The sequence below is a fragment of the Myotis myotis genome, unplaced genomic scaffold (genome assembly GCF_014108235.1).
Source record: "Myotis myotis isolate mMyoMyo1 unplaced genomic scaffold, mMyoMyo1.p scaffold_m19_p_4, whole genome shotgun sequence".
NCBI classification, from domain to species: Eukaryota; Metazoa; Chordata; class Mammalia; order Chiroptera; family Vespertilionidae; genus Myotis; species Myotis myotis.
In genome coordinates this window covers 86,229,209-86,256,323 of record NW_023416346.1, presented here as the reverse complement: position 1 = coordinate 86,256,323, position 27,115 = coordinate 86,229,209, and the positions used below count along the sequence as shown (strand labels likewise).

At 40.2% G+C, this 27,115-nt stretch overlaps 1 protein-coding gene and 1 pseudogene across 3 annotated transcripts in view; both read right to left on the bottom strand.

Moving 5' to 3' along the window:
* Positions 1-27,115, bottom strand: part of OPHN1 (oligophrenin 1) — a 604,444-nt gene that overhangs the window by 142,867 nt on the left and 434,462 nt on the right. The window lies entirely within an intron of this gene.
* Positions 23,026-23,639, bottom strand: LOC118653823 (annotated as a pseudogene).

Here is a 27,115-nt window from a genome sequence, read left to right as displayed (position 1 = left end):
TAGGAGGCTCTGGTTTTCAACACGCTTCAGGGGGGTCTCTGTTTCAGCAAGGTGCATGCAGGGTCCCTGATTTTAAGGGCGCTTACGAGGCCACATTGAGCGCTGACAACACTGACTCTGAGCGAGCCTGGTTCCCACCAACCCACAACAACCACACATCTTAGTGTCAGAGCTCTTCAGTGATACTAGGGTGGTGGGAGGCTCCCACTGAACATGGCCCAGGCCCACGCAACTCGACGTTTGAACTATTGGGAGATAATCAGAATGAAGAGACGAAACAACACCCAGATGAAAGACAATGAGGAGTCTCCAACAAAGGACATTAATGAAGTTGAAGCATGCAACATGACAGAAAAAGAATTCAGAATAATGGTTGTACAATTCATTCACCGGATGGATGAGAAAATCAACAGCCTATGCAAGAATCAGGAAGAAATGAAAAGTGATATAGCTACAGACAGAACTTAGACACAGAACCTACACAGAACCTAGAGACAGAAGAACTTCGCTGGAGAGAACATGGCAAAAGATCTTGGACAGAAACTGGCCTCAGAACCTAGAGACAGAACCTAGCGAGAGAACATGGCAAAAGATCCTGGACAGAAACTGGCCACAGAACCTAGAGACAGAACCTAGCGAGAGAACCTGGCTGAAGAACCTAGAGACAGAACCTGGCTACAGAACCTGGATAGAACATGGGAAGAGAACCTGACTAGAACCTGGTGACTGAACCTGGCTGGAGAACCTGGACAGAATCTGGCTGGAGAACCTAGCGAGGGAACATGGCTACAGAACCTGGCTGGAGAACCTGGCTGGAGAACCTAGCAAGAGAACATGGACACAGAACCTGGCTGGAGATCCTAACCAGAACTTTGCTGGAGATCCTGACCAGAACTTGGCTAGAGATCCTGGCTAGGCTGCTGATCAACTGAACGCTGTCTCCGTGTCATTCCTTCTTCGCCGACTCCGTCCACATCTTTGGGGACCCCCGGACCTGCTGGGGTTGGACCCCAGCAGAGACCTTGCTGGGGTCACTTATCCTGAATTAGACCCTTTTCTTGTGAGTACCCACGGGAACCACAAACCCAGACCTACTCTGTGAACCCATCAAGTTCCTCTTCAAGAAACAAGAACCTGTGACAGATGAGTAATATAAAGGCCGGACCTTCACAGAACGTTCTTTCTCTTATTTCTATCCCTCTTTCTACTCGCCTGTCAATATGCTCAGCCTTCTCCCTGGAAAGGAACTGTCTGTCTCTGTCCGATTTAATCCTGTACCGGGCCAGCTCAGCCAAGGGTTTGGTGAGCCTGAGTGATTGACAATAATTCCATGTCAAGACTCAAGACAAAGACACAAGGTGAGTTCTCTCAAGAGCACGCCCATGCCTTGTATCTTTGCTGTTTTTCTCCTGACTCTAGGGACCCCATGATACTTGCTTTCAGGGGAGCAGTGGGTAGCGGCAGACCATCCAGGCTCACCCTCTGAACCTGTCCCCAAGGCCTCCTTTTTTCTGACTTCTCTGACCTGTTGCTTCTTCTGCCTTAATCCCTTCTTTTGTTTTACCGTCTCAGCTTTAATAAACACACTCTCACAATCAAAAAAAAAAAAAAAAGAAAAAGAAAAAGAAAAGTGATATAGCTACAATCAAAAACACCATGGAAAGTTTCAACAGCAGACTAGAAGAAGCAGAGGACCGAATTAGTGAATTAGAAGATAAGACAGAGAAACAAGCTCAATCTGAACAGCAACTGGAGAAAAAACTTAAAAAGCAGGAGGAGAGCCTAAGGGAGCTTCGGGACAACATGAAATGAAGTAACATACGCATAATAGGGCTGCAAGAAGGACAAGAAGAGCAGAAAGGATTAGAAAATCTATTTGAAGAAATAATGACAGAAAACTTCCCAGATATGGGGAAGAAAAAAGTTACACAAGTACAGAGAGTCCCAGGCAAGATGAACCCCAAAAGACCCACACCAAGACATGTCATAATAACGATGGCAAATGTACAAGACAAAGAGAGAATCTTAAAGCCTGCAAGAGAGAAACAGAGAGTTACCTACAAAGGATCCCGCATCAGATTATCAAATGACTTCTCAACAGAAACACATCAGGCCAGAAAAGAATGGACAGAAATTTACAAAGTGATGCAAAGCAAAGGACTGAATCCAAGAATACTCTATCCAGCAAGGCTATCATTCAAAATTGAAGGGGAAATAAGAAGCTTCACAGACAAAAAAAGGCTAAGGGAGTTTATCACCACCAAGCCAGCAATGCAAGAAATGCTAAAGGGACTGGTGTAAAAAGAAGAACTAAAAAGCCCAGAAAGAAAACAGCCACACAAAAAAATAGAAATGGCTACAAGCAAGTACCTTTCAATAATATCTTTAAACGTAAATGGACTAAATGGTCCAATCAAAAGACATCGAGTGGCTGAATGGATAAAAAAAACATGACGATATATTTGCTGTCTACAAGAGACCCACCTCATTAGAAGGGACTCACACAGACTGACAGTGAAGGGATGGAAAAATATCTTTCAGGCAAATGGAAATGAAAAAAAAGCTGGGGTAGCAATACTTATATCAGACAAAATAGACCTCAAAGTGAAGGCCATAACAAGAGATAAGGAAGGCCACTTCATAATACTAAAGGGATCAATACAACAAGAGGATATAGCCCTGATAAACATATATGCACCCAATGCAGGAGCACCCACATACATAAGAAAACTCCTGGAATATATCAGGGGAGAGATCGACAACAATACAATCATAGTAGGGGACTTTAATACACCACTGACATCACTGGATAAATCCGCTAGACAAAAACTCAGCAAAGAAACAGCGATCCTAAATGACTCACTAGATCAGATGGACTTAATTGACATCTTCAGAACACCCCAAAGCCACGGAATACACATTCCACTCAGATGCTCATGGGACAGATTCAAAAATAGACCACATATTGGGCCACAAACAAAGTCTCCCCAGATTCAAGAAGATTGAAATCATACCAAGCATCTTCTCAGACCACAAGGCCATAATATTAGAAATAAACTACAATAAAAACAACTCAAAATACTCAAACACTTGGAAGCTGAATAGCGTGTTATTAAATACTGATTGGGTTACCAATGAGATCAAAGAAGAAATTAAAAACATCCTGGAAACTAATGACAATGAAAACACAACAATCCAAAACCTTTGGAACGCAATGAAAGCAGTCCTGACAGGGAAGTTTATAGCTCTACAGGCCTATCTCAACAAACAAGAAAAAAGGTAGTCAATCATCTAAATCTACAGCTCAAAGAATTAGAAAGAGAGCAACAAGAAAAGCCCAGAGTGAGCAGAAGGAAGGAGATAATAGAGATTAAAGCAGAAATAAATGACATAGAGACCAAAAAAACAATACAGAAAATCAATGAAACAAAGAGCTGGTTCTTTGAAAGGAAAAACAAGATTGACAAACCTCTAGCCAGGCTCACCAAGAAGCAAAGAGAAAGGACACAAATCAACAAAATCAGAAATGATAGAGGCGAAATAACAACATATCCCACAGAAATACAAATGATTGTTAAAAAATACTATGGACAACTCTACTCCAACAAACTAGACAACCTGGAGGAAATGGACATATTCCTAGAAAAATACAACATTCCAAAACTTAATCAGGAAGAATCTAAAAATTTCAATACGCCAATAACTACAGAAGAAATTGAAGCAGTCATCAAAAAGCTTCCAGCAAACAAAAGCCCAGGACCAGATGGCTTCACAAGGGAGTTTTACCAAACATTCAAGGAAGAACTAAAACCTATCCTCCTCAGACTACTACAAAAAATCCAAGAGGAAGGAACACTTCCAAGCTCATTCTATGAAGCCAGCATCATCCTAATACCAAAACCAGGTAAAGACAACACAATGAAAGAGAATTACAGGCCAATATCCCTCATGAACATAGATGGCAAAATCCTCAACAAAATCTTAGCAAATCGGATCCAGCAGTACATCAGAAAGATCATACACCACGACCAAGTAGGATTTATCCCAGGGATGCAAGGATGGTACAATATCCGCAAATCAATAAACGTGATACATCACATAAACAAACTGAAAGAAAAAAAAAACACATAGTCATATCAATTGATGCATAAAAAGCGTTTGACAAAATTCAACACCCATTTTTGATAAAAACTCTCAGCAAGGTGGGAATTGAAGGATCATACCTCAACATAATAAAAGCCATATATGACAAACCCACAGCCAACATCATACTCAATGGACAAAAACTAACACCATTTCCCCTAAGAACAGGAACAAGACAGGGATGCCCACTCTCACCACTCCTGTTCAACATAGTACTGGAAGTATTAGCCATTGCAATTTGACAAGAAGAAGAAATAAAAGGCATCCAAATTCGAAAAGAAGAAGTAAAACTGTCCTTATTTGCAGATGACATGATATTATACTTAAAAAACCCTAAAGGCTCCATCAATAAACTATTAGACTTAATAAAAGAATTCGGCAATGTATCAGGATACAAAATTAACGCCAAGAAATCTATGGCATTTCTATACAGCAATAGTGAATGTGCAGAAAGAGAGACTAAAAAAGCAATCCCATTTACCATCGCACCAAAAAACTTAAGCTACCTAGGAATAAACTTAACTAAAGTGGTAAAAGACCTCTACTCAGAAAACTACAGGACATTGAAAAAAGAGATAGAGGAAGACATAAAGAGATGGAAGAACATACCGTGTTCTTGGATTGTTAGAATCAACATCATTAAAATATCCATACTGCCCAAAGCAATCTATAAATTCAATGCACTTCCCTTTAAAATACCATGGCATACTTCACAGACCTAGAACGTACTCTCCAAAAATTCATCTGGAATAAAAAACGACCCCGAATAGCTGCAGCGATCCTGAGAAAGAACAAAGTAGGTGGGATCTCAATACCAGATATCAAGCTGTATTACAAAGCCACTGTTCTAAAAATGCCTGATACTGGCACAAGAACAGACATATAGATCAATGGAATAGAATAGAGAGCCCAGAAATCAGCCCCAACCAATACACTCAATTAATATTTGACAAAGGAGGCAAGAACATACAATGGAGTCAAGATAGTCTCTTCAATAAATGGTGTTGGGAAAATTGGACAAATACATGCAAGAAAATGAAACTAGACCATCAACTTACACCATACACAAAAATAAATTCAAAATTGATAAAGGACTTAAATATACGACAGGAAACCATAGAAATACTAGAAGAATCCAAAGACAACAAAATCTCAGACATATGCCGAAGCAATTTCTTCACTGATACAGCTCCTAGGGCATTGGAAACTAAAGAGAAAATAAACAAATGGGACTACAGCAAAATAAAAAGCTTCTGCACAGCAAAAGAAACCATCAACAAAACAACAAGAAAACCCACTGCGTGGGAAAACATATTTGCCAATGTCATATCTGATACGGGCCTAATCTCCAAAATTTATAGGGAACTCATACAACTTAACAAAAGGAAGATAAACAATCCAATCAAAAAATGGGCAAAGGACCTAAATAGACACCTTTCAAAAGAGGGCATTCAGAAAGCCAAGAGACATATGAAAACATGCTCAAAGTCACTAATCATCCGAGAGATGCAAATCCAAACAACAATGAGGTACCATCTCACACTTGTCAGACTGGCTATCATCAACAAATCAACAAACGGCAAGTGCTGGAGAGGATGTGGAGAAAAAGGAACACTTGTGCACTGCTGGTGGGAATGCAGACTGGTGCAGCCACTATGGAAGACAGTATGGAGTTTCCTCAAAAAACTACAAATGGAACTTCCATTTGACCCTGTGATCCCACTTCTAGGAATATATCCCAAGAAACCAGAAACACCAGTGAGAAAGGATATATGCACCCGTATGTTCATAGCAGCACAATTCACCATAGCTAAGATCTGGAAACAGCCTAAGTGCCCATCTGTAGATGAATGGATTAGAAAACTGTGGTACATCTACACGCTGGAATACTATGCTGCTGTAAAAAAGAAGGAACTCTTACCATTTGTAACAGCATGGATGGAACTGGAGAGCATTATGCTAAGTGAAATAAGCCAGTCAATGAAGGAAAAATACCACATGATCTCACTCATTTCTGGATAATAAAGACCATCATAAACTTATGAACAAAAATAGATACAGAGGCAGAGCTGCCTCGAACAGATTTTCAAACTACATCCGGAAGGCCTCGGAGGGTGGGAGGACAGGAGGGGGGTGGGTAAGAGATCAACCAAAGGACTTGTATGCATGCATATAAGCATAACCAATGGACATAAGACACTGGGGAGTAGGGTAGGCCAGGGGATTGTCAAGGGCGGGGGGAAAAAAAGGAGACATATGTAAACTCTTTGTAATACTTTAAGCAAATAAAAAAAATAAAAAATAAAAATAAGAAAAAGAAAAAAAAAAGAAAAAAAAGAAAGGGTGTTGGGCCCTGATGGTTTGGCTTAGTGGATAGAGCGTCGGCCTGCAGACTGAAGGGTACCAGGTTCGATTCCGGTCAAGGGCATGTACCTTGTTTGTGGGCACATCCCCAGTAGGATGTGTGCAGGAGGCAGCTGATCGATGTTTCTCACTCATCGATGTTTCTAGCTTTCTATCTCTCTCCCTTCGTCTCTGTGGAAAATCAATAAAATATATTTTAAAAAAAGAAAGGGTGTTGGATTTGGTAAAATGCTTTTTCTGCATCAATGGATATGATTATATGGTTTTTATCTCTCAGTTTGTTTATGTGTTGTATCACATTTTTTGATTTGCAGATATTGTACCATCCTTGCATCCCCGGAATAAATCCCACTTGGTCATGGTGTACGATCTTTCTAATGTAATGCTAGATTCGATTTCCTAGAATGTTGTTGAGGATTTTGGTGTCTAGGTTCATGAGGGATATTGGCCTATAATTCTCTTTCTTTGTATTGTCTTTATCTGGTTTTGGGATTAGGGTAATGTTGGCTTCATAGAAAGAGCTTGGAAGGGCTCCTTTCTCTTGAATTTTTTTGGAATAGTCAAAGGAAGATACGTTTTATTTCTTCTTTGAATGTTTGATAAAACACCCCTGTGAAGTAGTCTGGTGCAGGACTTTTGTTTGTTGGAAGTTTTTTGATTACTGCTTCAATTTCCTCCATAGTTATTGGCCTATACAGATTTTTTGAGTCCCCCTGGTTGAGTTTTGGAAGGTCGTATTTTTCTAGGACTATGTCCATTTTTCGTAGGTCGAACAGTTTGTTGGAGTAGAGTTGCTCATACTATTTTTTTTTACGATTATTCGTATTTTTCTGGGGTCTGTTGTTATTTCACCTCTTTTGTTTCTGATTTTGTTAATTTGGGTCCTCTCTTTTTGCTTCTTGGTGAGCCTGGCTATAGGTTCATCAATCTTGTTTATCCTCTCAAAAAACCAGCTCCTGGCTTCTTTTGTATTGATCTTTTGTATTGATTTTTTTTGTTTCGTTTTGGTTTTTTGTTCTTATGTCATATATTTCCGCTCTGATCTTTATTTTCCTTCCTTCTGCTCACACTGGGTTTTCCTTGTTGTTCTCTTTCTAATTCTTCAAGTTGCAGAGTTAGATGGTTTATTACCAGTTTCTCTAGGTGTTTTTTTTGTTTTGTTTTGTTTTGTTTTTTGTTTTTTTTTGTTTTGTTTTTTTTTTTTTTTTTTTTTTTTTTTTTTTTTTTTTTTGCGGTAGACCTGTAATGCTATGAACTTCTCTCTCAGGATTGCTTTCACTGTGTCTCAAAGAATTTGGATGGCTGTGTTTTCATTGTCATTTGTTTCCAGGGTGATTTTAATGATTTCTTTGATCTCTTTTGTTACCCACTATTGTTTTATAGTGTGCTATTTGGCCTCCAAGTGTTTGAATTTTTATGATTGTTTTTACTGTAGTTGATTACTAATTTTATGCCATTGCAATCTGAGAAGATGCTTGATATGATTTCAATCCTCTTGAATTTGGAGAGACACTGCCTGTGTTCCAATATGTAGTTTATCTTTGAAAATGTCCCACGTGCACTTGAGAAGAATGTATATTCTGTAGTTTTTGGATGGAATGATCTAAAGATGTTGATTAAGTCCATCTGATCCAGTGAGTCGTTTAGGATTGATGTTTCTTTGCTAATTTTTTGTCTAGAGGATTTATCCAGTGATGTTAATGGGGCATTAATGTCTCCAACTATGATTGTGTTGCTATCTATCTCTCTCCTGATTTCTTCCAGAAGCTTTTTTATGTATTTTGGTGTTCCTGCATTGAGTGCATAAATGTTTATCAGAGTAATAGCCTCTTGTTTTATTGACGCCTTTAGAATTATGAAGTGGCCTTTCTTGTCTATTGTTATGGTCTTCACTTTGAGGTCTATTTTTGTCAGATATAAGTATTGCTACCCCAGTATTTTTTTCATTCCCATTTGTCTGAAAGATATTTTTCCTTCCCTTCACTTTCAGTCTGTGTGAGTCCCTTGTTCTGAGGTGAATCTCCTATAGACAGCATATATATGGGTCATGTTTTTTTATCCATTCAGCCACTTGATTGCTTTTGATTGGAGTATTTAATCCGTTTACGTTTAAAGTTATTGTTCATAGGCAATAGTTTGTAGCCATTTCTGTACTTTATGCCTGTGTTCCTTCCTCCCTTTCTATTTCTTCTTTTTACAGCATTCCCTTTAGCATTTATTGCATTGCTGGCTTGGTATTGATAAACTCCATTAGCCTTTTTTTTTTTCTACGAAACTCCTGATTTCCCCTTCAATTTTTATTGGTAGTCTTGCTGGATAGAGTATTCTTGGACTCAGTCCTTTGCTTTGCATCATTTTGTATACTTCCTTCCATTATTTTCTGGGCTGATGTGTTTCTGTTGAGAAATCATTTGATAATCTGATGGGGGATCCTTTGTAGGTAACTCTCTGTCCCTCTCTTGCAGACTTTAAGATTCTGTTTGTTGTTAACATTTGCCATTGTAATTATGACGTGTCCTAGTGTGCATCTTTTGGGATCTGGGGACTTTCTGTACTTCAGTAACTTTTGTCTTCCCCATATCAGGGAAGTTTTCTGTCATTATTTCTTCAAATAGATTTTCTAATCGTGCTGCTCTTCTTGTCCTTCTGATAGCCATATTACATGTATGTTACTTTGTATTGTGTTGTCCCAAAGCTCCCTTAGGCTCTCCTCCTGTTTTTTAATTTTTTTCTCCAGTTGCTGTTCAGATTGGGCTTGTTTCTGCACCTTATCTTCTGACTCACTAATTGGGTCCTCTGCTTCTTCTAGTCTACTGTTGAAACCTTCCATGGTGTTTTTTATTGTGGCAATATCACTTTTGATTTATTCTTGATTTTTGCATAGGTTGTTGATTTTCTTGTCCATCCAGTGTATGAACTGTATGACCATTACTCTGAATTCTTTTTCTGTAATGTTGCATGTCTGCATTTCACTTATTTCCTTTCTTGGTGATTCCTCTTTTCTTTCCTCTGGGGATTGTTTTGTTGTCTCCCCATTCTAACTATCACCAGAAGGTTCAAACGCTGAGTGATGGAAGCCTGGGCCGTGTGCAGTGGGAGCTTTGTGCCACTCGAATGTCACTGAAGAACTCTGACACCAAGACGTGTAGGTGCTGTGGGTTGGTGGGAGCCACACTCACACAGAATTAGAGTCATCAGCACTCAGTGCAGCCTTGTGCATGCACCTAGAATCAGTGACCCTGGCTACACCTCGCTGGCATGTGCAGAAAATCAGAGTCCCTAGTGCATACCAGGAGTCAGAGTCCCCCTATGCTGGTGCAGAGAATCGAGTATCAGAGTCTCTGTTTTTTGGTGTGGCCACACGCCGAGAATCAGGGTACTTGTGTGAGCATGCACTGAGAATTGGAGTCACTGGCTCTTAGTGTGTGCACTGGGAATCAGGGATCCTAAGCACACGCACTGAGAAACAGTCAAATCACTGGTGCTTAGTACTGCCTCTTTCACAGAGAATCAGGGTCCCTGGTCTGCTTAGGGGACCGGGTTTCACAGCTGCCCTGTGTCGGCAGGATGTCCACTCCTGTGCTGTGTAGAACAGACTTCCCTGTGCGCTTGTCCAGAATCAAAGTCTGGTGGCACTGCCGCCATGTGTGGGCATGGAGTCTAGTTGCGAGAGTGCGTGCTGCGGCAGACAGCCTCCCAGTTTCCACATGCCCAGGCTCAAATTCAGGCAACGGAGCCACCCTGTGTGGCCGTGGGTTCAGGTTGCATGAGTGTGCTCTGTGGGAAACAGATTCCCAGTGTCCGCACCCACAGGCTCAAATTCAGGTAGTGGAGCTGCTCTGTGTGGGTGTAGGGGTCTGGTTGCATGAGTGCACTCTGCAGGAAACAGATTCCCAGTGTCCGAGCGCCCAGGCTCAAATTCAGTGGAGCCACTCTGTGGGCGTAGGGTCTGGTGGCGCAATCACGCTCTTTGGGAAACAGATTCCCAGTGTCTACATGCCCAGGCTCAAGTTCAGGCAGTAGAGCCACCCTTTGTGTGCAGGAGGCCTGCTTGGATGGGGCTGGTCCAAGAGTTTGTTATATAAGGCTTTTATTATGTTGAGCTATGATTCCTCTATTCCCACTTTGCTGAGAGTTTTTATCAAGAAAGGATGTTGGATTTTGTCAAATGCTTTTTCTGCATTGATTGATATGATTATGTGATTTTTGTCTCTCAATTTGTTTATGTGATGTATCATGTTTATTGATTTGCAGATATTGTACCATCCTTGCATCACCAGTGTCATGGTGTATGATCTTTCTAATGTAATGCTCGATCTGATTTGCTAGAATTTTGTGGAGGATTTTCACATCTATGTTCATCAACAATATTGGCTTGTCAATTTTTTTTTTTGGTGTCTTTATCTGGTTTTGGTGTATATATGTTTATTGCAGCATTATTCCCAACAGCCAAGATATGGAAACAACCTAATTATTCAGATGAACAAATGGATGAGTGTACAAACACAATGAAATATTAACCAACCTTAAAATAGAAGAAAATCCTGCAGTTTTCAACATGGATGAACTTGGAGGACATCATGTTAAGTGAAATGAGCCAGACACAGAAAGACAAATAGTGCATAATTCCACTTATATGTGGAATCTAAATTAGTCAGTCTCTCAGAAGTATATAGAGAGTATAATGACGGTTGTCAGGGATTGTGGGGGAGGGAAAAGTGGAGAGATGTTGTCAAGAGGCATAAAGTTTCAGCTATGTATGTTAAGTTCTGGAGATTTAATGTATAGTGATGTGATTATAGTTAACAATACTGTATTGTATACTTGGAATTTTCTAAGAGAGTAGATCTGAAATGTTCTCATTATAAAATTAAAGGAGGAAAGAAAGAAAATAATAACTATGTGAGGTAATAGAGATATCACTTGGCTTTATTGTTGTGATTATTTCACAATATATCCACACCAAGCATCAAGTTGTACACCTTAAATATACACAATTTTTATTTGTCAATTATACTTCAATAAACAATAAAAACTAAATCAATTAATTAAAACTAATGCCATCACTATTGTGTGGTGTGATGCTGGGCCTCTTTTTCCATCCCTAGGTATATATTCCCTCATCTGTAAAATAAGGTTTTTAAGTGCTATAAAGGGCTTTCAGCTCTGCCTTTCATTGACTCTAAGTTGTTCTTTTGGAACTAATGGGGACGGTAAAAACAGCCTCACATTATGTGTCTACTGTTGGAAGAGTACAGATCCATCTATTAAGTATGCTTCTTCTTCCCACTCTACATGCAAAAACAAGAATAACCCCCTAAAAACCAAATAAAAAGCAACCAGAATCAAAGCAGGTCTCTTGATCCAACTATGGTAAACTTTAAAAGACAAATGACCTATTTTATTTAACACAAAAATTATAAGAAAAATGAAAGAGATAAAAGGAAGACTTGTAAATTTGGAACATGGTAAAAACATCGAAGCCATCAAGCCTTGGCCTCTGTGTTTTTTATTATAAGCACTCCAAGTGATTCTGACACACACACACACACACACACACACACATTTGAGAACTACTATTATAGATCAGGGAATCACCAGACTATGACTTTTAGGCCACATCTAACCTTTCAACTGTTTGGGTTTTTTAAATAAAATTTTACTAGAGCACAACTATGTCCATTCATATTAACAATGGCTGGTTTTATACTACAAAGGAAGAACTGAGTAGCTGTGACAGAGTCCATAGAGCTCAATTTATGGACATGGACAAGAGTGTGGTGATGGCAGTGGGATTGTAGGAAGGTGTGGCAGTTGAAGAAGACAGACGGAATAAATGGGATGAAAAAAATTAAATTAGTCCAGGCAGTGTGGCTCAATGGTTGAGCCTCGACCCAACAGGTTACCAGTTTGATTCCTTTGTCAAGGCACATACCTGGGTTGCGGGCTCAATCCCCTGTAGGGGGCGTGCAAGAGGCAGCCAATTGATGTTTCTTTTTCATCAATGTTTTTATCTCTCTCCCTTCCTCTTTCTCTAAAATCAATAAAAACATATTTTTAAAAAATTAAATTAATTTAAAAAAGAAAAAATATGACATATTTGCAAATACTGGGAATTTGAACATAGAATATTTGATATTAAATTATAAGTAATAAATTTAATTTATAAAAATAAATATTTTTAGAGGTAACAATTGTGTTTATCTGTACAATTTTTTTCTTTTTTTTCCTTTATTGATTAAGGTATTGAAAATGGGTGCATATACCCCCATTGTCCCCCCACCCCCCCACTCGATATACATACTGAAATATTAATGAATGAAACAAGATGATGCTTTGGATTTGCTTCAAAATAATGTAGGAAGAGAAGTAGGTAGGAGTACAGATTAAACAAGATTGACCACATATTGATAACTGTTAAAGCTGAGTGAAGGGCATCTGAAGAGTTCCTTAGACTCTTTCACCCATACCCTCAAACCCCCTCCCACCTGACAATCATCAAGATATTCTCTGTACCTATGAGTTTGTTTCTGTTTTGTTTTTTCATTTATTTTAATTTGGTGTATTTTTTGTGAAAAAAAGGGGAAGGGATTAAGATGTACAAATCTCCAGTTATAAAAATAGTTATGGGTATGCAAAGTCCAGCATAGGGAATATAGATAATAACTATGTATGGTGCTAGGTGGGTACAAGACTTATCAGGGTGATCACGTCATCCTATATAATGAAGAGGTAAAATGCAAATTGACCATCATGCTCTCATACAAGATGGCCGCCACAAGATGGCCGGCAGGGGAGGGCAGTTAGGGGTGACCAGGCCAGCAGGGAGGGCAGCTGGGGGCGACTAGGCTAGCAGGGAGGGCAGTTGGGGGGGACCAGACCTGCAGAGGAGGGCAGTTAGGGGTGACCAGGACAGCAGGGGAGGGCAGTTGGGGGCAATCAGGCCAGCAGGGGAGCAGTTAGGTGTCGATCAGGCTGGCAGGGGAGTGGTTAAGGGGTTATCAGGCTGGCAGGCAGAAGCGGTTAGGGGCAATGAGGCAGGCAGGCAGGCGAGCGGTTGGGAGCCAGCAATCCCAGGTTGTGAGAGGGATATCCGACTGCTGGTTTAGGCCCAATTCCACAGGGGCCCGAGATTGGAAAGGGTGAAGCCTGGGCTAGGGACACCCCCCCCCAGTGCACGAATTTCATGCACGAGGCCTCTAGTCCTATCTAATAAAAGAGAAACATGGTAATTGGTGTACAACCGCTACCCTTCCCATTGGCTAATCAGCGAGATATGCAAATTAACTGCCAGCCAAGATGGCGGCCGGCAGCCAGGCAGCTTGAAACTAACATGAGGCTTGCTTGCTTCAGTGACGGAGGAAACCAACGCTCCCCGCCTGTTTTGCCGGCTTCTGAGACAGCAGTTTAAGAAACATTGTAATGAATATAGAAGCTAAACAAAACCCCAGAAACCTGCTTTCAGCGAGGCCGGGATCTTAGAGCTGGAGTTATAAAGTGTTTCGATTATAGAACCAAAACAAACCAGATACCTTCTTTCAGCAGCAGAAGCCTCAGAGCTGGAGCCAGAGCTAAAGCTGGCCCAGAATAAAAAAGAAAAAGAAACAAAGGAGCAGTTGGGAGCTTCAGTTGGCCTGAAAACAGCCTTCAGCCCCTCACCCAGACTGGCCAGGCACCCCAGTGGGGACCTCCACCCTGAAGGGTGTGTGACCAGCTGCAAACAGCCATCATCCCCTCACCCAGGCTGGCCAGGCACCCCAGTGGGGACCCCCACTCTGAAGGGTGTGTGACCAGCTATAAACAGCCCTCAGCCCCTCACCCAGGCTGGCCAGGCACCCCAGTGGGGACCCCCACCCTGATCCAGGACACCCTTCAGGGAAAACCATCCGGCCCCCACATGTGCACCAGGCCTCTATCCTATATAGTAAAAGGGTAATATGCCTCCCAGCACCGGGATCAGCGGAGCCGCGAAGCCTCCCGGCACCGGGATCAGCATGACAGGGGGCAGCGCCCAAACCCCCTGATTGCCCTGCAGCTCTGTGTGTGACACGGGGTGGGGCCACAACCTCCCTATCGGCCCTGCTCTGTTTGTGACAGGGGAAGGCACCCCAACCTCCTGATCAGCCCTGCTCTGTGCCTGATACGGGGGAGCTCCCTAACCCCCTGATTGCCCTGCAGCTCTGTGTGACAGGGTGTGGCACCCTAACCCCCAGCCCCCATGGGCCCTGCTCTGTGTGTGACAGGGTAGAGCCATAACCTCCCCATCGGCCCTGCCTTGAGTGTGACAGTGGTGGCGCCCCAACCCCCTGATCCGCCCTGCTCTGTGTGTGACAGGGGATGGTGCCCCACCCCCCCAATCGGCCCTACCCTGAGCATGACTGAGGGTGGCATCGCAACCTCCCAATCTGCCCTGCTCTGTGCATGACAGGGGGCGGTGCCCCAACTCCCCAATCGGCCCTGCTCTGAGCCCAACCAGGGGCTGCACCTAGGGATTGGGTCTGCCCTCTGCCACCCGGGAGCAGGCCTAAGCCAGCAGGTTGTTATCTCCCGAGGGGTCCCAGACTGCGAGAGGGCACAGGCTGGGCTGAGGGACCACCCTTTCCCCCCCGAGTGCACAAATTTTTGTGCACCGGGCCTCTAGTAAGTTATTTAACTGTCTAATCACTATGTTGTACATCTGAAACAATATAATATTGTACGTCAACTGTAACTGAAAAATAAAAGATTTATAAAATGAGAGAGTTCCTTAGACTGTTCCATCTATTTATGTATATATTTGAAATATTTCATAATAAAACATTTTTTAAAAGGACAAGATGCTAATGGAGGGTGACATTGTATCTATCACAGTGTGAGCAGTCCCCATCTCTGAGGATGGTTTTCTTAAGGACAGACAGCTCTGATTTTATTTACTGGTGTGATATCTATAATTTACTTTAAATACTTTAACATGAAGTGCAATGTCCTGAATTTCACCACACCATTATTTAATGTATCTCTAAGAAAGAAAAATCATTTTATTGCCAAATAACTATATAATATTTTGAATAGAAAATATTACATACTGATTTAAATAGAAAATAAAAATGAACATAATTTAACCAAAATACTACAATATGAACTAACAAGTTCATGCAAGCAGAGGTTATGATAATTACATCTGCTGCCTGACAACAGTGATTTTAAGACCCATTGATTCTGAAATGAATCCTGAATTAGGGTTACAATTTGAAAAAGAAAAGTGCCCCTTAGAATTGATGAAATTTGATATATGTGTTTGGTGGTTTTCATGAATACCCCACCACAGGTGGACATATTACATATTCTAGGGTTGATTAATCAGTATTTAAAAGACGAATCAGCCATGGCTGGTTACTCAGTCATTAGAGCATCACGCTGAGGGGACTCAGGTTCAATTCCCAGTCAAGGGCACATACTTTGGTTGCTTGTTTGATCCCTGGTGCCAGTTGGGGTGCATGCGGGAGGCAACCAATTGATGTGTCTCACATTGATGTTTCTCTCTCTCTCTCTCTCTCTCTCTCTCTCTCTCTCTCTCTCTCTCTCCTCTTCCTTTTTCTCCTCCTCTCCTCCTCCTCCCTCCCTCCCTTCTATTCTCTCTCTGCCTCCCTCCCTCCCCCCTCCCTTCCATTCTCTCTAAAAAGCAATGGAAAAATGTCCTCATATGAGGATTAATAAAAAACAAAACAAAAAAAGATATAATACTAATCAGAAGCTAGAGGGGCCACTCTAAGGTCAGTTAACTTCATCTCCAATCAACACCAGTGGTTTTGTTAATTAGTATAGTTTATGATAAAATGATTTCTCATTTCTTAGATATGTTAAGATATATGGATTGACTAGGACTATTGTATAGACATTCCCAAACTTGCATAGACAGGATAGAAGAATAGAATAATGGTCAATCTTAAAACCAGTAAGGTGGATCAAACTATATTATGCATCTTCAGAGTGATTCAGCATAAGGTACACAACATTATCATGTGTTCTAGCCAAAAAATAGGTAACTTGTATCCATTTAGCCTTTAAACATAGCCTCTGTTTTACAAGAAATAAATGAAATGAGTGAACACACTGAAAATATGACAATGAAGAAAGTAGACAAAACTAATAAGACTAGTCCTGGCTGGTGTGGCTCAGTTGGTTGGGTGTCATCTCCAAGAATGTATCTAGGGTGTCCAAAAAAATTGTATACATGCACTTTTAATAATTATAAAGGCTATGCTTATTAAAATACATTTCATTTTCAATATTGAGCTATCAGGTATTAAGTGTGTATACACTTTGGGGGGACACCCTGTATATATATATATATATAACACATAGACACAGACAACAGTGTGGTGTTCACCAGAAGGAAAGGGGGGTGTGGCAAAGGGGGGATAAATGGGGGCAAAAAAAGACTGGGTGATGGGCACATGATGCAGTGTGCAGATGATGTTTTGTTGAGTTGTACACTTCAAACCTGCATGATTTTGTGAACCAATGTCACAATGTGCTGGGCTGCATATCTGGCACTTCGGCCAGGCGGGGTACACTGTGCTCTCTCTTCCTAGAACACATCGATAGGAAGGTAGTCACTATACTGATGCTGTACTGTGTTGGGAACAAATTGTGTAAACAAGGCTTTGTAACTAACTTTGTGGTTTTTGCAAATAGAAACGCTGTAACTCCTGTAGTTGGCACTGCAGTTCAGCCTTTGCTTCAGCAGGGTGCTGTAACTGTAGTTGCTGGCCAGCTTAATAAAGGCTCCTAAATCTTGATCTGAGTCCCCGGTGGTCGTCTCCGTGGGTTGCCCCCATTATATTTGGAGGCCCCCAGCGAGATCCACTCCAGCCGAGTTGCCAGTGGACACCCCGGACACCCCAGGAGAGGACACTCCAGTCTCGGTTCCGGGTCCCAGGGAGGCGGAGTGTTTTCCTCCCCAAACTGCAATCCGAAAACGACGAGCCACCTGGACCTCCAGCGGGGAGGTAAGAATCTGGTATCTGTCTGTGGAACGTTCCCTTTAGGACTCAAAAGAGGGCTGGATGCAGCGGAACCTCAGAGTCCAACCGCCTGGACGCGATGGCGTCCTGGTCTGGGGGTCCTGGTCTGGGCAACCTTAGGTTGCATTTGTCTGGTTTGTTTTGTGTTTGTTCTTTGTTGTATTTGTCTTTGTCAAAATGTGTCAGGGTCAGTCATCTTCGCCAACCCCCTTACAATGTTTTCTTGAGAATTTTCAGGACTTCAAGAGACGCGGAGAGGACTACGCCACCCCCTTTAAAAGTTACGTTGTGCCGTCTGGCTGTACACATGAGAGTATTTGTTCTGTTGTTTGTTTAAAGATAGGGCAAACCCAGCTTTAAGGGGAAGACAGTAGAGAACTTTTAATTGCCTTTCTCTGATGTATAATTTTGCTGTGTTAGGTTAACATTTTGGAATTCTAAGGTCAATTTAAAGGTATAACATTTGTGAAGGTTACAACCCAAAGAAGTTTAAACAAAGACTTGTTGGGTAAAGATTAGTACATTTTCTCATGGCCTATGTGGGGTGAGGGAGGGGGACTGCCAGATTTTTATCATGTGGTCCTGAGACCTGCAACCTGCGACCTGCCTGCCCTTCCTGATAGATTTACAGTAGGTCTCTGTTGGGGACAGCATCTGCTCTGACTCGGGGAGGAAGAGAGCTGAAAACTGCTTGGAGCGGGTTTGAGATGGGATAGTGGCAGTAGGATTTGCTAGATAAGGTAGTAGGCTCTCAGCCTGCTGAGATGGAGGAGCCCTAGGCTGGGGGACAGGGGGATAGTCAGAGAGGTCAAAAGTGGTAAAAGAGGAGAAGGATTTGAGCCTCTGGGGTTTAAAGAAGGAAAAATCTAGGAGGAAGAGCAGCTAAGGACAGAGTAAATGGTTAATGCAGAAAAGGGGGGGCATCAGCAGGGAGAGCAGGGAGAGATAGTTTTTGTTGACTTTTACTTATCTGAACTATGCTGCACTCAAGGCTGCAAGCTGCTACTAAGCACAACAAGTTTTTCTCTGTCCTGTTTTGTTCTCTTTAACCCTTCCAATACTAAATTAGACTGATACAATATACTTGAAATTACATAAGGAAGGAAGCACCTGTTCTTAGTAATCTAAGAAATGCTGGCTGTTTACTTTATAGTAATCATTAAAGGATTGAGATTTCTAAGAATAAGGAATTACTGAGTAGGTCTGAGGCATGGTTATGCATTTTTAAAGGACATAGAAAGAAGGTTTAAAGGATAATTTGAAAGTATGACATTTATAAAGGTTGTGTATGTAATAAGAAGGAGAAGAGAAATGTTAAAAGGAAATTAATTAAATGATACAGGCCAGTAAGCCAGAAAGAGTAAATAATTTATATTCTGCCTCCCTAAACAGAGGGTAAATAGCTATGCCAAAGTACTTAGGAGGGACTGATAAAAGAAATCCAAACAGCTACTGTTTTGTTACAACTCTAGAGAGTCCATAAAAAGGACTGGCAAGGAAAATCAGAAGATCTTAAGGCAGGTCAGTAGCTTTTTCTCCTTATGTAATTCCTCCGAAATTTGGCAATACTTAATAAATAAATCATGGCAATACATTTCTTTGCATAAATTCAATAAGACTGGTTTCCAATAGTGGTTTTATTGACCAAAAACTTTGACTGGAGTATCATGTTTTAAAGAGCCCTGTCTGAGCTCTGAAGACTTGAAGCCAATAAGAGTGCCATAGAGAAAGCTTGGTATCTTGCTTGGTAGCCCTGAAAATAGCTGGCGCTGGAGCATCAGGCCCATGCCCTACCATCACTGGTGGTTGGTCAGAGTACAAGGGGAGCAATAAGGGCACATCTGTGTCCCTGCAGAACTCCCACGCACTCTGGGCCACAACGAGTAGGAGGGCTGCTGAGAAGGACCTTAAAGCAAGGACAATGGGACCGGGTAGAGCCACTGCAGGTGAGGAATTCACCTAACTCAGCAGATACTGCAGGCAGGTCTGATGGCAGCTAGATGGCGTGGCTTCCTGGCCCTACGGGGCACATAAAGATTCAATCATGAAATTCCAGCAAAGGTAGTCAGTTACCATTCTTGTTGTGTTTATGCAAACAATCAGGCCAAATTGAATACAGTAAATAAATTAGTATGTCAATAAACAGAGGGATAATTTTAAAGAGAAAAACTCTATTTCAATAGAGGTTATTAAAACTGAAATGGTTTCTTTCTCTTCCACCAGACCATTTGTTACAGTTTGTCTCTGCCAGGTCACAAGCCCACCTCCTTCTGTGCCCAGGCCTCATCGTCCCTCTGACAGACAGCAAGGATCTCTTGGATCTGAGAGAAACTTCTGACCTGCCTCAGCAGGAAGTAATTACAGAAGAAATCCAATGTCCATTTTCCCCAAAAGAATTCAGAGCCAGGATCCTTGAGGGAATATATTAGGCAGTTAGACAGACATGAGCAGAGCAAGGACGATGGGCCAATTGGCACTGCCAGATGTAACTAAGTCTTTCCACCTCTATGTATGTAAGACAAGGGGACTCCCCAGAAGCAAGAGGGAACTAGGCTGCAGACGAAGCAGCCTGGGAAGCTGCCCTAAAATCGTGGGTCGCCCCATTACAACCCCAATGAATTCAATTAAAATTAAAATAAAATAAAAAGTAAATTACAGAATACCATAATTTCATTTTGGTAAAAAATGCAGCCCGGCCAGTGTGGCTCAGTGGTTGGGCATCAACCTATGAACCAGGAAGTCATGGTTGATTCCCAGTTAGGGCACATGCCTGGGTTTTGGGCTCGATTTCCAGTAGGGGGCATGCAGGAGGGAGCCAATCAATGATTCCCTCTCATCATTGATGATTCTCTCTCTCTCTCCCCCTCTTCCTTCCTTTCTGAGATCAATTAAAAAAATATTTTTAAAAATGCAAGTGTGTTGGGGGGGAGGGTGTATACAAAAACACAAACACAGAGAGATCAAAAAATGTGTACTGATATATTAATAGCAGTGATTTTTGTATGCTTGGATATAGAAAGCTTTTACTATTTTTCTGTATTTTCTAATCTCTACAATGCCTGGTATTGCTTCTGAAACAACAGAAGTGTTATTACAAAATTAAAAAGACTCCATTAACCTTAGTAGCCCACACCCTTTAAAATGGTAGCCCGGGCCTAAGATTACACAGGGGATTTGCATTTGGGGATTAGATCAAAGGATTTTATTGCCTGCTTCCAATTATATTGCTATATCTCACCTGCCTTGATTGGACCTTTCATATAAGATTCAGTAAGAGCATCTGAAAGAAAAGGTCTGGGACTTCATCAAGTTTACAGAAGAGGTTATACAACTGGTTTTGTGTCTGTTTGCTGATAAATACCTGTATGAAGGCAGAATTAGGTCTGGGGCTGTTTCCACTATAATATTCTACAGGTAGTGAGATTGTGGGGGAGGTGACCTATAGCATTCTCCTACCTCTGATTAATGAAAGTTATAGATACCAAGCAAAAATAACTGGATAGCTCGGCCAGTGTAGTTCAGTGGTTGAGCATTGACCTATGAACCAGGAGGTCATGGTTCATTTCCTGGTAAGGGCACATGCTTGGGTTGTAGGCTCGATCCCCAGTTGGGGGCGTGCAGGAGGCAGCCAGTCAATAATTCTCTGTAATCATTGATGTTTCTATCTCTCCCTTCCCCTCTGAAGTCAACACAAAAATTTTTAATTAAAGATAACTGGATAATAGGAAACTCCAAATTAGCCAAGATCTGTTTGTATCTGCCTGTTATTAGCTTAGAAATTGGGCTAGCAGTGGGAACACATTGCAAAGGTATTGATACACTTAGCATATAGGTTGAGAATGCAGTGGTTGGCAGGCAGGATGATTATGTGAATTTTAAAAGTGCATGGGGTTTTTTTCTGTGTAAATTTCCCTATTGGAGGTAAGCCTGTTTTTATTTGTCTTTCCCTACAACTTTTTATTTCAAAGGTTTTCAAACATACAAAAACTTTGAAAGAATGGTATTATAAACAATCATAGTGTCTATACCTGGATTCAAGAATTAACATTTTACTACTAATTTTAACATTTTGCTTTCTCTCTGTATATATTAAGTATTCAGCATTCATCTCCAGAGAACAAGCATGCTGGCCCACAAAACCACAATAACACTTTCACGCTTATGGAAATTTACAACAGTTCCTTATAATCTAGTATCTACTCCATATACAAATTTTCTCAAATGTCATGCAAAAAAATTATTTTTCAGTTGGGTTTTTCAAATCTAGATAGAATCAAAGTTCACACACTGCATTTGTTTCTGTTTCTTTAGTCTCTTAATATAAAACAGTGCCCCTACTTCTTATTCCAGGACATCGTATTTTTTTCTTCTTTTTAAAAATTTATTGTTGTTATAGTTCACATACAATATTATATTAGTTTCACATGTACAATATAGTGATTAGACATTCATATACCTTGTAAAATGATCACCGTAATAACTCTAATAATCACTTGTCATATAGTTATTATGATATTCTTTGAAAAATGGGAGTAATAATTATACTTAGTTCTTTTTTCAATTTATTGATTAAGGTATTACATATGTGTCCTTATCCCACCATTTCCCTCCACTCATGCCCTCACCACCCTGTTGTCTGTGTTCATTGGTTAGGCTTATATGCATCCATACAAGTCCTTTGGTTGATCTTACCCCAACCCTCCCCTACCTTTCTTCTGAGGTTTGAGGGTCTGATTGATGCTTCTCTGTCTCTGGATCTGTTTTTGTTCATCAGTTTATATTGTTCATTATAGTCCATAAATGAGTGAGATCATGTGATATTTATCTTTCTCTGACTGGCGTATTTCACTTAGCATAATTATACTTAGTTCTAAGGGTTGTTTGAATTAAATGAGATCATAATGTAAAGTATATAGCATAATATCTATTCCATAGTAATAGCAGCCTGATATCAGAAAACCACCATTATTTGCAAGATCAAGGGCAGCCATTCTCCCTTATTTATATTTTATCTCCTTATATCACTAAGCTAATGATTTGCAAATTGTAGACACTTGACATCGACTTTTTTTAAAGTCCAAACTAGTGTCTTATACTAATAGAATATCAAACACTCTGTATTTTTGTATGCCCTATATTTCCTGTAAACTGGAAAGGCTAATTCGATTTGGGCTAAATGTTTCTGGCAAAAATATTTCAGTTTATATTGTATATTATTACTGTATCCCATTAGGAGTCACATAAGGTCATTTTGTACCATTATTAGCAACACTAACTTTTTTGTTGTTGTTTCAAACTTTATTCCCAGGCTTCTTTAGCATAATTAGCTGCAAAGGATGATTTGTGCATAAGCAAAAACTGAAAAGAGCTGCAGTGTTCAAGGAGCTGGGCTTAAAAAATTAGAAATCTACATTTTATCAGACTCATGAACAAAATGTGTAAAAGCAGTCAATATAAAATAGCAGCTCCCAGTAACTTCTTCAAATTAATCTTCTTCAGAAGTTTATTGAATTCAGTTTGCTTCATTCTTGGAAGCTTCACCAAAATTCTCCACAAGATCTGGAACTTCATTATCGTCATCATCTCCAGTAGCAAATGGTGCTTTTCCATCCACAGATTGTTTTGGGCATAGCTTCGCCAGTCTCTTTAAACTAGTCAGACTGTCTGCACCAAGCTGGATAGCCTTTCTGTCAGCTGCTTTGTCACAGCATGGCCTGTAATGGTGAAAGTGTTCGCTGCCAGAGATGCCTGAACTTTAGGGTTGTTAAAAGTGGATCACTATTTCCTGGAACTTATTTGCCTCTCCAATACCAGAGATATTGTTTACCCCTAACTTCTTTAAGGAGAACTGAAGTTTTTATCATCTGCTGTAGCTGTTCTGTGAATCACTTTCTTCTTTCTAGGAGCAGTTCCTTTCACACCAGTGCACACTTGTGCCTGCAGTTTGGCAAGGTTCTTCTGGTTCAGGATAGTTTCTTTCATCTTGTTGGAGAGGAAATGGTGCAGCGAGGGAGACTAGGTTTGGCACTCAGGGGGTCTTGGGTAGACTAGCTGATAATAAGCTCACATACAGGGGGACCCAAGATGGCAGTTCAGCGATGCTAATTGTGACCAATTAATTGAAGTTGTGTTTGCCAGACAGCTTCACTATAAAGATACATTTTTTTTTTCCATTTGGAATTAGTATGTAATATGTGGGTAGTACATTAAAACTATATGACTATCTTGTTCCTGAAAAATCTTTCACCCAATGATTTTCATCCATGTATGAAACAGGTAGGGCACTGAGGTTGCAAAGTTTTTCTAATTCTATCATTCCTCCCACATTTATTAGCTGGCTTTCTTCTTTAATAAAGAGCTTTCCTTATTCCACCTACTTCCCATAAATTTTTATTTATTCAAGGGTTATAATCAAATACAATATTTATTATTTTTGATGTTCAGGTTGCCCTCAGATGCAATCAGTGCCAGCTTTTTCAAGCAGGTCCCTGTGTCCTTGTGACATGACACACTTATTAGTGTTTGAGCTGTTCTTTGCCTACAAAGGTACACTTTAATTTATCCAAGGCTCTCCTTGTATTTTCCTTGTCCCAGAGCCGGCATCAGTCATTTCTTCTAAGCAACCTTGGTACTTTTGAGAAGGGAATGTTATTTATAAACAAACATCAGGGTATTATGTATATCTATTGCATTTTGGGGTAGAATCACTTCAAGACTGATTCACAGTTTTTGTTGTTTTGTTTTAAAATCAGTTTGAACTGGCATTCTCAATTCAACATTACCGTTATTGAATTCAACATTACCATTATTTTTTCTTTACATCTTGAATTTTGTATTTTTATTTCTTTTTCTTATACTGTATATCTTGGCTTTTGATAATATTAATACATTTACTTTTTTGCTTTATCCTTGTGAAATATATATACATACTAGAGGCCTGTTGCACAAAAAGATTCGTGCAATAGGCCTTCCTTTCCCCTGGCTGCCTGCACCAGTTTTCCTTCGGCACCGGACACCCAGGCCTTCGCTCCAGCCAGAGCCGCCTTCAAAGCCTTCACTGCTTCGGCCGGAGCCGCCTTCAGTCTTCTCTCTGCTGCTTCGGCCTACATATGCAAATTAGCCGCCATCTTTGTTGTCAGTTAATTTGCATATCTCGCTGATTAGCCAATGGGAAGTGTAGCGAAGGTACGGTCAATTACCCTGTTTGTCTATTATTAGACAGGATATATATATGTGTGTGTGTGTGTGTGAGTGTGTATACACACATATATATGTATAAAGTTTCACATTATAATAATATTACTAGTACTAAAGAATGTACTAGGTGATGTTTACAATTCTTTTTGCAGTTCTGTTTAGAATATATCTCATCAAGAAGAGTCAGAGGACTGTGTTGATATGTTAGTTGGAATCACTTTTCTCGATGTGTCTTTGTTATCAATTTGATAAACATTTAAATTTGTTAGCTTTTTGTGTTTAATTTTAAGGTTTGTAATGCTTTCCTTTTGATTAAATTTTACTTTTTGGTTATATGAAACATTAACATGGCTCAAAAAGTCAAAACCAGCCCTAGCCGATTTGGTTCAGTGGATAGAATGTTGGCCTGGGGACTGAAGGTTCCAGAGTTCGATTCCAATCAAGGGCACATGCCTGGGTTGCAGGCTAGATCCCCAGTAGGGGGCGTGCAGGAGGTAGCCAATCAATGATTCTCTCTCTTCATTGATGTTTTCTATCTCTCTTTCCCTCTCCTTTCCTCTCTGAAATCAATAAAAAAATATTTTTCAAAAAAGTCTAAACCACAGAAAAGGTAGACTTGAGGACTCATCCATATCCTTTTCACTCTACTTACCACCTGCCTTCTTTAGTAATCATTTTAATTAGTTTTTTATAACAGCTTTATTAAGATATATTTCACATACCACAAAATTCACCATTTTAAAGGGAAAAGGGTACAATTCAATGTTTTTAGTATATTCAGAGTTGTGTAAACATTACTATTATCTAATCCTAGAACATTTCCACAACTCAGAAACAAAACAAAATACCCATAACCGTTAGCATCACTCCCCATTTCCTCCCATGTTTCCAGGTCCCAGCCTTAGGCAACCACTAATCTACTTTCTGTCTCTATAGATTTGTCTACTGTGAACACTTCATGTAAATGGAATCATATAATGCGTCCTTTTGTGTGTGGCTTCTTTCACTTAGCATAATGTTTTCAAGGTTTATCTATATATCAGTACTTGATTCCTTCTCATGGCTGTATGTTTACATCACATTTTATTTTTACATTCTTCAGTTGATGTCTCATTTGAGTTGTTTTTATCTTTGGGAAACTATGAATCATGCTACTATGAATATTTGTGCACAAGTTTTTTGTGTGGACATATATTTTCTTTTTTTGTGTGAACATATATTTTCATTTCTCTAGGAGCACAGTATATACCTAGGAGCACAATTGCTGGTTCATGTGGTAAATATGTTAGCATTCTGAGTCATTAGGTTTTTTTATTTATCTTACTGTGCTTCCTTTGACAAGGGTAAGGAAATATGTGTTTATATTCTTATTTCCCTCTTTTTTCTAACAAGAAAGGTACTATATATATATATATATATATATATATCCTGTTTTACAACTTGGGTGTTTCTTATTGTTGCTGTCTGTTTTATATGCTGAAAATTTGTAACGCATCCTGGAAGTCACTATAAAAACATCCTGGATATCACTACAAAAACAAAGTCCATGGATTTTTTTCCCCATTCTTTTTTATGACCACACTGTTTGAATTATTTACTTAACGAGTCCCCTAGTATTAAATACTTGTGTTGTTTCCAATCTTTTGTTATTAAAAATTATGCTGCAATGATGAACCTCGTGTATGTGTTGTTTTGTGGAGGTGTCTTCAAAGTAAATGCCTAGAATTGAGATTGCTGTGTGAAAGGGTAACAACATGCAGATTTGTTAGATATTTCCATATCCCCCTCCTCTAAGTCTATATGCATTAACACCAGCAATATATTAGAGCAGCAGTCGCCAACCTTTCACAACTCACGGACCACCAGCGTTCCATGGACCACCGGTTGGCGACTGCTGTATTAGAGTACCTGCTGCCCCAAAGTCTCATCAACAGAGAATACAGTAACACCTTAGGATTTGACAAAAGATGGTATCTCAGTTTAGGTTTAATTTGCATTTTTTCTTATTATGAGTAAAGTTGATCAGCTTTTTTCATTTTTTTCAGGGTATTTGTCTTTCTACTTCTTTGTCCTGTATGTTTGTTCTGTTTCTTGCTTATTTTGTTTTAGGGATTTTAAGAACCAAGATTCTTATAGTAAGGCAGGTGGCCAACCTTTGGGTGGATGGAGGAAGGTGTTATTCACCCATTGCTAACAGAAGAATCCTCAACCAAGTCCTTGACTGCTGCAACATATTGAGACTCTTCAAAAATCAGTTGGAAGAACTTTTTGAGATTAGCTAGTCTAGTACCCTCATGTTATAAATGAACAAACTGAGGCCCAGAGAGTAGGTAGAACTTTCTTAAGGTCACATAGCAAATCAGTGATAGAGCTGGAAATTGAACACAAAGACTGTTTTCCCCAGG